Source organism: Prunus mume, linkage group LG4, assembly GCF_029339155.1.
Source record: "Prunus mume cultivar Tortuosa linkage group LG4, ASM2933915v1, whole genome shotgun sequence".
NCBI classification, from domain to species: domain Eukaryota; kingdom Viridiplantae; phylum Streptophyta; class Magnoliopsida; order Rosales; family Rosaceae; genus Prunus; species Prunus mume.
Window position 1 is genome coordinate 9,488,392 of NC_142701.1, and position 10,809 is coordinate 9,499,200.

Below are 10,809 nucleotides of genomic sequence, written 5' to 3' on the forward strand. Positions count from 1 at the left end.
ATTTTGCGTGCATCATATTTAAATGAATCAATATATGACAACAGAAAATTACAGATACTAACTTGTAGAGATGATAGAGGCTAGCAAATTTGCTATGTCCTTAGACAGTATTTCTCCCCCACTACTGTGATGCACACGACTGTCCACCAAGATACAACTATCAAAACCAAATTCTTGCACTTGAATTTTGGTATATGGCAAACTACAGTATGGGTACTCTCAATGGTTTTCAGTGTTGTGTGAGATGTATTGGGTTTCAAAGTTTGTTTTGTGCTCTGTATGTTTGGCTATTTAAATAAGCCTAAGACACCCCTTGGACATATTTGTCTGTCTAAACTTTGAATTTCAAACTAACAGAAGTTATCCGAAGTTTAAAAAACTTAAATATATAAAAATATATATTTAATTTAAATAAGGCCAACAAGTCCAAAGCCCACTTCATAAAAACCTAATTGTGTTTATTATAGTGAAAGATCCCTACTCTTATAAGAGTATAGGAAACTCTTTTCCCACTCAAACTCTAACAATATCCCACATTTGAGTGGGAAAAGTAAGTCTATGTGTAACCATTGAAAATACGCGTTAGATGTAACATACATCAGGAGAAGTGTCTTTTGGACTTGAACCTACCTTAGTGAATACTTATCAGATATACAAGGTGACGCAGTGAATATCCAATCTTGAACTGTTGACCAAACCAGTATACCAAGACAACAAGTATCACATATGTCACATCTAGGACACTGTGCGTTCATACATTTGTGTTCATTTTGGTCCTGAACAGGTCATGGATTCATGAGAGCTTTAGAGAATGTAGCCATATAATTCTCATAAATGCGACCCCACATTTACTCTCATATAGGTGACACCAACTTGGGAATAGTCTGCCATATTCCCCTTAAATACAAATCATTAGTGTCATTAAACATAAGTACCTAAAAACTTCAGCAGACAGCACACTCTTCCACCATAGGAATGCGGCATATAACATGCCAACGACTTGATTTATACCTAACCAATTTGCCTATTGAACCTAGACCATGGGATCTCCAATCAGCTAGGTTAGGTTTCTATCAGGCTAAATCATTTATTCTATTGGCTGTAGCCCCATTCCCCTCGATGTAAATTTTATTTGCTTTCTTGATAAACCTTTAGTAAGCAGATCCGCAAGATTCTCTTTTGACTTTATATAGTCAATGGAAATTATTCTACTAGAGAGAAATTGCTTTATTGTATTATGCCTTCATCTAATATGCCTAGACTTTCCATTGTATACACTGTTTTTAGCTCTTGATTGAGCTGCTGTACTATGACAATGTATGCAGATTCTTTATTACTGACTTAGGCCATATCAGAATATCTTCTAAAAAATTCCTTAGCCATTCTGCTTTTTCTCCTGCCTTGTCTAAGGCAATAAATTCCGATTCCATCGTCGATCGGGCTATGCATGTTTGCTTAGAAGATTTCCAAGACACTGCTCCTCCTAATGTAAACACATATCCACTTGTGGATTTAGTTTCAGTATTGTTGGAGATCCAGTTAGCATCACTATATCCTTCCAATATTGGAGGATATTTAGTATAATGCAATCCATGATTCAAAGTGTATTTTAAATACCTTAACACTCTAATTAAGGCATACCAATGATCATATCCAGGATTGCTAGTATACCTACTCAGCCGACTCACTGAATATGCTATATTAGTCTTGTACAATTCATAATGTACATTAAACTCCCAATAACTTGGGAATATTCACGTTGTGATATAACATCTCCAACATGTTATTTTAGTTTGCAGTTGGCATCAAATGGCGTAACGACATGTTTGCAATCATATTGACCAAACCTTCGTAATGTTGTCTTTATATAGTGAGACTGTGAAATGATATAGCCATTTGAATTTCTCTTGACTTGTATACCAAGAATCACATCAGCAAGACCCAAGTCTTTCATATCAAAGCTTGAATTTAACATTTTCTTTGTTGAATTAATTATATCCTTATTAGTTCCCATGATGAGCATATCATCCACATACAAACATACTATGGCACATGCATTGTTATGTGTTTTAATGTAAACACATTTGTCACATTCATTTATTTTGAAACCATGTTTCAGCATAGTATGATCAAAATTTTGATGCCACTGCTTGGGTGCTTGTTTTAATCCATACAAGGATTTGACAAGCCTACATACTTTATTTTCTTGACCTTTAACCACGAAAACCTTCTGGTTGCTCCATATATATTTCTTCTTCTAAGTCTCCATTTAGAAATGTAGTTTTTACATCCATTTGATGTATTTTCATGTTATAAATTGCAGCTATAGCAATCAACATTCGTATAGATGTTATTCTCGTTACAGGAGAATAGGTGTCAAAGAAATCCAACCCTTCTTTTTGACGATAACCTTTTGCTACTAAACGAGCTTTATATTTATTGATTGTATCATCAGGTTTCAATTTCTTCTTGAAAATCCACTGATACCCAATTGGTTTGTTACCAGGGGGCAAGTTCACCAATTCCCATGTGTTATTTTGTAAAATGGATTCAACTTCACTTTTGATTGCTTCCTTCCAAAAAGGAGCTTCTGGACTAGACATGACCTATTTATAAGTTTGTGGCTCAGTTTCAATCATAAATGTAAAGAAATCTGGTCCATAATCCTTTGGAACCTTAGTTCTTTTACTTATTCTAGGCTCTGCCTCATTTGCAGATGTTGAGGCCCAAAAAATCCAAGGCGCCCAAATATATTTTCGGCCCAATACAACACCAAGTGAAAAATCCTTATTTAAGCAACATGCCACGCTACAAGCTTAAGTGGGCCTAACCCATGCAAATGCTTGAGGCTTGCTGAGCGGGTTGTGATATGGATGGTTACGAGCATTAACGAGGCCCATTAATGGGCAAAGAAGTGGAAGTTTTGGGTTGCTTGGGAGCACCAAAACTCGAGCCCATTTCTTGAGCCGAAACATATGGGTAAGTCTGAGAGAGAAAGAGTGGCCCAATAGCTTAGGAAAATATCCAATGGCTTGCAAACACTTGGAAAAATCCCACATCAACCAAAATATCCAGCACCTTGATCAAATAGGCTGTTTCCAGTAACTTGAGCAAACTCATAGGCTGGAAACAAGATACCAATAGCCCAGCCAAGCATCATGGAAAATATCCAGCATATCTATCAAAACCATCAAAACCAAGCAAACCCATGTGCTGATCACCTTTTTACTAGCATCCATACCCATTCTTTCCTTTTCAAGCTTTGGTGAGAAAACAAGAAGTAAAAGTGGGTGGCTCCTCACCCACATGGAGAAGTCCAGCTGCCTGAGGACCTTGGAACTCCAAAAAGCTTCATGCCTACATGCGCAAGCTAGGGAAGTTTCACCAAATAAGATGGAATGGAAGAAAGTGAAGGAAAAGAGGAGATGGTGACTTGATAAAATTAAGGTTTTCAGTGCCTATAAAAGGAGCCACTTTCTACCCAGCGAAGACAACTCACCTTGGTTGCTGCAAGCCTTCCAGCAACCATGAGAATTCATTGAAGGCAATCATCCCCTTTGGAACCCTTCAATTTCATGCTTTGATCTTCCATCTTCCTCCTTTATATCTTTCAAAACCCACATCTAGAAAGAGCAAGCATCATCTCTCATCTCTGGGACCCTTTGATTTCAAGCCTTATTCTTCCATTGCTTCCCATTTTCTCTTCTGTCAAATCACCCAGGAGCTTGATGAAGCTTTTGTCAAGCTGCTGGAAATATGCTAAAGCCACTCATGCTTCCGTCTTCTTCCTCTCTTTCCATAAACACACATCCAAAGAGAAATCATCATCTTTTATCCCTGAAAACCCTGTAATTTCGAGCCATATTCCTCCATCTCCTCTCATCGTCTATTCTGAAAATTGCAGCTATTTCTCTCTCTCTCTTTCTCTCTCTCTCTCTCATGCTAAACTCATGAATGCTCAGCTCTCCATGCCACAATCTTCTCATGTCAAGCCAAGAATTTATCTGTAAGCGACTGTTGGTTTCATTGGTGAAGAAGACCAAAGTGTTTCCTAAGGCTCAGCTACCCTTTTGAAACACTCTTGGGGCCTGATCCTTGAACTCAGACACAGGGGCAGCTTCACTTGTCTCTTTTTCTGTAACCCAAGCTCATTCGTTAGGCTGCTAGAATAAAAAATACCCCTACAACAGACAAACTAGATGAAGTTGGATTAACAACATCATCATTCTCTTTTGAATGGTAATCACTTGGTCTCTTTTTTCTTGTAAAGGACCTATCTTGTTTATATGGATATATGTCTTCATAAAATACAACATCAACATATTCTAAGATAGTGTTTGCATGTATGTCTGAAACCTCAGATTTAAAAACTAAAAATCTATATGCAGCACTATTAGATGCTAAACCAATAAAAACACAGTTCATTATTTTTGGTCCTAGTTTGGTTCGTTTTGGCAAAGGGATATGTACTTTTGCTAGGCAACCCCACATTTTCAAAATTTTATAAGTGGGCAATCTCCCTTTCCAAATTTCATATGGACATTTATTAGTCTTCTTTTGTGGGATTCGATTCAATATCACATTTGCAGTAAGTAGGGCTTCACCCCACAAATTGTGTGGAGCCCCTGAACTGTTTAACGTGGAATTTATCATATCTTTAAATGTTTTATTTTTTATTTCAGTAACACCATTCTGTTGTGGTGTGTATGGTGCTGTTGTTTGATGAACAATTCCATGTAATGCTCAGAATTCAGCGAAGGCAGTGAATTTATACTCATCTCCTCTATCTGACCTTAATATTTTTATTTTTCTATTAAGTTGATTTTCAATTCTACCTTATATGTCTTAAACATATCCAGAGCTTCATCCTTGCTATGTATTAAGTATACATAACAGAATTTACTGCAATCGTCTATAAACGTTATGTAATAGTTTTTCCCACCATGTGTAGAAGTTGATCTAAAATCACACAAATCACTATGAATTAATCCCAACAACTCATTAGACTTTTAGGTACAAAATTAAAGGTTTGTCTTGCAAATTTTGACTCTGTACAAGTTTCACATTTATTGTTTGAAATAAAACCAAACTTGGGTAGCAAACCTAAATTACACATTGTAGGGGTCTTTTTGTTCCAGCAGCTTGACGAATGAGCTTGGGCTGCCGTAAGAAGACAATGAACAAAAATTCCCCAAAAAGCCTGAGTTCGAAACCAAGCTCCCAAAAGGGTTTTTATAAAATCTGATGAGACTTTAGAAAAACACTATTAGGTTCATCTCACTAACACCAAATAAGCATGATAAATCGATTAATGGCTTACCATGAGGAGCTTGTGGCATGGAAGCAAAACCATCATGAGTTTAGCATGAACAGAGAGAGATAAGCGTGAGTTTCTTACAGTGAACAAAAGGTTAAAGTGGAACAGAGGAAGATTAGACAAATTTCTTTCCTAAGGGGGGAAGAGAATGAACGAATAAGAGAATTGGGTGGCTTGAGTAAAATTTTCAGTTTTCTTGACAAAGCGTGGTCAGGCTTTGGATGAGTTATTTTGCTAGGTAGAAGAAGCATGGAGGAATAGGGCTCGAAATTGCTGGATTTTGGAAGCAAGAGAGGAAGCTTGCTATCTGGATGTGGATTGAGTGAATTTCCAGTTGCTTGACAAAGCTTGGTCAGGCTCTAGATGGGTTAGGTTGTGGATGGTTTTCTGGGTAGATGAGGCTCTCTTTTATAGGCTTGAAGAACCCTAATTTCATCTAACTTTTCCTTTCCTTTTTCATCGTTTCTTCCTACTTGATCTAATTTGGTGAAATTCTCCTATCCAAGGAGCATGGGTAAGGAACCCTTTGTGGTTCCAATAGTTTGACGCAGCTGGACCTTCCCATAAGGGGGGAGGCGCCACCTACTTTCTCTCATGGTTTTCAAGATGGAGCTTGCAGAGGAAAAAGAGATAGGATGAGTTCTTTGTCTGATGGGTATTCGTCTCTCACACATGGATTTCCACTGGTTCCTGCCATGGTTCCTTGTTTGACCGTCTTGGAATCCTAGCAAGGATGGAGCACAATGCCAGATTTTTTATAAGGCTTTGGGCGGGCTTGTATGTACAGTGTTGGGTTATCAGCGTGTTATCTCCAGCATCTAATGAGTTTTTGTCAAGCTGCTGGAAGTGTTTTTGACAAAGTGTTTGGGTGCTCTAATCAACATAAGGTTTTTTAAACAAGCTATTGTATTCTTTCTAAGGCATTGGGTTATGTTCTCTCTCTCTCTCATGCTAGCCCATGTATTTGGGCTCAAGAAATGGGCTTGAGTTTTGGGGCTCCTAAACAGCCCAAAACTTCCATTTCTTGGTTCATCAATGAGCCTCATGAAAGCTTGTTACCATCCATATTACAACCCACTCAAGCAAACCCCAGGTATTTGCGTGGCTTGGGCCCACTTAAGCTTGTAGCGTGGTTGGGTGTGAAATAATAATTTCATGCTTGACATGGCATGTCAATCGGCGTGTTTTAATTTTATCGTCCTTGAATAGAGGCATGATGCTTGATGGGGTAATTAGCATGGGCTCGTAGAGTCAATGCTTATTTGAACTCTTAGCGTGAGAGATTGCATATTTATTTGGCATGACATGTGGTCGTGGCTTGTGCAAGCATGAATGAGGAATTTTGCATGCTCCGAACTGAGTCTTTTTCTTAATAATGCATTATGTTGGGCCGAGAATTTATTTGGGCCAAACCCTGGATTTTTGGGCCTCAGCACACATCTTATATAAAGAACGAAAATTCACATGACCTAATCTAGCATGCCATAAACTAGACGAGTCAACAATATAAACAGAAGCCTTATTCATATTATTATTAATAAGATTGGCAGATACATTGAGTTTAAAAAATCCATCAGCAAGATATCCATTGCCTACAAACATTCCCCCCCTCCCCTTAGTCAATACAAATTTGTTAGACTCAAACACTAGTTTGAATCCCTTATTGCTAAGAATTGGACTAGAAACCAAATTCTCTCGAATTTCTAGCACATGTAGCACATCTAGGAAGGTTAGTTCTTTTCCAGAGGTAAACTTCAGAAACATTTTGCCCTTTCCCATTACTGTAGATGCAAAAGAATTTCCCATGTATAAGTGCTCATCACCATCTATTTTCTGGTAAGTAGAGAACATTGCTCTATCACCACAAATATGACGAGTGGCTCCAGTGTCCATCCACCAATCAGAAAAATCTGAGACCATATTTGTCTCAGAAACTATTACAGCCAATGCATCTTCTGCTTCTGCAACATTTGCTTGATTATTTTTGCGCTGGTTGTTTGAATTCGCAGGATTGTGGTCCCTTCTATGGCAATATTCCTGTGCTCTATGACTTGGTTTCCCACAAACCCAACAACCTCCTTTTATCCTCTTGAAATCCTTCCCTTTAGCCCTTGGTACAAAATTCTTTGTAGACTTCTTATTTTTTTGGGAATCAGATTTCTGCTTTGAAGGATTGCTCTCAATTATATTTGCCTTGGCTTCCATGTTTGAAACCACTCATTTCTTCTCACTTATTCTGTTGTCCTCTTCAATCCGCAGCCATAAATCAAATCTTCAAGAATCATCTCCTTTCTTTTATGCTTGAGATAACTCTTAAAGTCTTTCCAAGGTGGAGGGAGTTTTTCTATAATAGATGCCACTTGGAAAGAATCACTTATTTTCATGCCTTCTGCAAGAATATCATGAGTGATCTTTTGGAGGTCTTCCACTTGATTGACAATAGGCTTAGAGTCCGCCATTTTGAAGTCTAGAAATTTGCCAACAACAAATTTCTTTGACCCTACATCTTTTGTTTTATATTTCTTCTCCAATGACTCCCAAAGTTCTTTAGCTGTTGTGAATACTCATTTACATCATACAACGAATCATCCAAGGCATTGAGAATGTAATTTCTGCAGAGGAAATCATTGTGTTGCCAAGCAGAAATTGCATTTAAAGTCTTTGCAGGAATATTGTCTCTCTCTGCCTTAGGTACAGTCTCTGTCACAACATTAGCCAAATTCAATGTTGTTAAATAAAACAACATTTCTGCTGCCAACGTTTGAAATCCTCTCCCTTGAATTTTTGAGGCTTTTCGGAATGAGAGTTATTCCCTGATTGTTCCATTGATTACTGTATAAGATTGTTGGAAACAATCAATAACTTGTATAATATAACAGAATATATATATAAGGCTTTTAAATGAATCAATATATGACAGCAAAAAATTACAGATACAAGAGTTTGTATTAACCAGAAATACTAACTTGCAAAGATGATAGAGGCTAGCAGATTTGCTACGTCCTTAGAACGATGTTCGCCCCTACTCTTATGCTTGTGGTTCTGCAGACGACTGTCCACCCGGATACAACTATCGAAACCAAAATTCTAGCACTTGAATTTTGGTATCTAGCGAACTACAGTATGGGTACTCTCAATGATTTTCAGTGTTGTGTGAGATGTATTGGGTTTCAAAGTTCATTTTGTTATCTGTACGTTTGGCTATTTAAATAAGCCTAAGACACCCCTTGCACATATCTGTTCAAACAGATATGTTTGAACTTTGAATTTCAAACTAACAAAAGTTATCCGAAGTTAAAAAAACTTAAATATATAAAAATATATATTGAATTTAAATAAGGCCAACAAGTCCAAAGCCCACTTCAGAAAAACTCAATTGTGTTTATTGTAGTGAAAGATCCTTACTGTTATAAAGAGTGTAGGAAACTATTTTCCCACTCAAACTCTAATAATTTCATTACACCCAGTTGGAAATTCTGAAGCTTTGTTGGATTTTGATCTAGGTGTGATGGATTGCTTGAATTTTAATGAAATGGGTCATGGTAAAACAATAACTGTGAATACCCATATTTTAAATAGATAAAAGAAAATATTTATCTTTTGGATAAACTTAGACGATATTATTTTTTTAAGATATTTATCTTTTAGATAGACTTGGATGATCTTATCTTGTTAGGATATTTATCTTTTGGATAAGAGAGAGAAAGAGAGAGACAGACAAACAGACAGACAGAAGAGACAGCAGAGAAAGAGGGCTAGTTGTGATATAGTTCTTGGAGGAGTACAAGTCTTAGCTTGTATTTTCTTAACTTGGAGAAATGCTTTGGAATCAAGGTAGGGGTTTCTTGAGGGCCTCTTACAGAGATTGATTTGATTAAATTTCGTGAGCATTATATTATGCGTGATATGATTATATGTACATTGGTGATGTTTAAATGTTACATTATTATGAGATACATGAAAGGCATAATAATATGATCATTGGAGTTGTTGGATTGAGAAAATAATGATGAAAAAGAGGGTAATGAAAATAGTCTTTTGTGTAGTTGAGTCTAACTCTTGGCAGTTACCAGGTCTCAGGGATCCCACAGTGCACATGATTTTTATTGGGTGATTTGGGATTGGTGAAAGGGAGTTAGACAAGATGACTAACAAAATGAGAATTGTGGGATGATTGAAATGGATGTTAGTTCATATAAATGGGTATTCGGGATCAAGTGGTATAAGCATGGTATGAGACGTGCTGGTTTGCTTATCCAGTTATATGAATTAACGGGATTAGATGAAGAGCATTCATTCATGTATTATTATTATTATTATTAATGTCATATTTGGCTGTGTGATTGCATGTCACTTAATTTAGTTATATCAATTTATTGTGGTAAGGTCTCATGTCCCTACTGAGCTGTAGTTGCTCACCCCTCACCTTGTTTAATTTTTCAGATGAATTAGTGCTCAAGACGATGACTAAAAAAGTTGAGGCTGAATTAGATGAGAGTAGTAGAGCTTTGTTTATTTATTTAAGATTTTGGATCTATTTTTATAAGAGAAGTTTATTTTAAACTCATGTTTCGGCTTCTTTTTATTTTTTATTTTCTCACGCACCGAGCATGGGGTTTTCGCCGACCTCCGGGTCCGGGGCATGACAATAACGTAGAGAAATGCCAGAATTAGAAAGAAGACAAAGAGCAAACTGAGAAAATAGAATAGAAGGCTTTTGCCTTTTGGTTCAGAAATTGAGGAGAAATCTGATGGAATTGGATTGGACCCAGTTGGAAATTTTGAAGCTTTATTGGAATTTTGATTTGGGTTGGGTCGAGATGAGAGAGAAGGGAGGGGTTGGGGTTTGACAAGGATGAGGAAGAATATGTGCGTTTTTTAACTTAAGCAAGTCATTTTACAAATGAATAAATTTGTTTTTAAAATAGAATAGATGTGTGGAAATAGCGCCACTCAAATAATAATATGGGTGAGTGACCAGCTCTAAGTTATAACATAAGTGAATGTGAATGATTATATTTATACTAACCTTGGCAAGGTGATACGATCGCTAAAAATTACTCAAACAAGGGAATTGTCAATTTCTCTTCTTCAATTCCCAACTTTTACCTAAATTCTGAGTTATTTTCCCTCATCCAAACGGAGGGTTACCACAAGTTTAAAAGTAAATTTAGGTTTTAGTCAAAAAAAAATTTTCACTTTTGAAAAAAGCCAAAATTTAAAAAAAGCAGAAAAACCTCTCAACTTTTAAATCAAAGATATACAAATGTAAAGTAAAGGATTCCTTAGGAAATTGAAAATAAATAAGGGTAATTTTATCTATTTTTGCTTATTTTACAAAATTTCTCTCTCCTTTATATTTTTCTAAAGTCTCCCAAGCTTAAAAAGGCCTCCATTTTTCTCATTAAAAATATAAAAAAGGCATCTTCCTTATCATTCCAGTTTTTTCTTTTTTTTTTTCTTTTTTTCTTTTTGTTTTTTTTTTTCTTTTT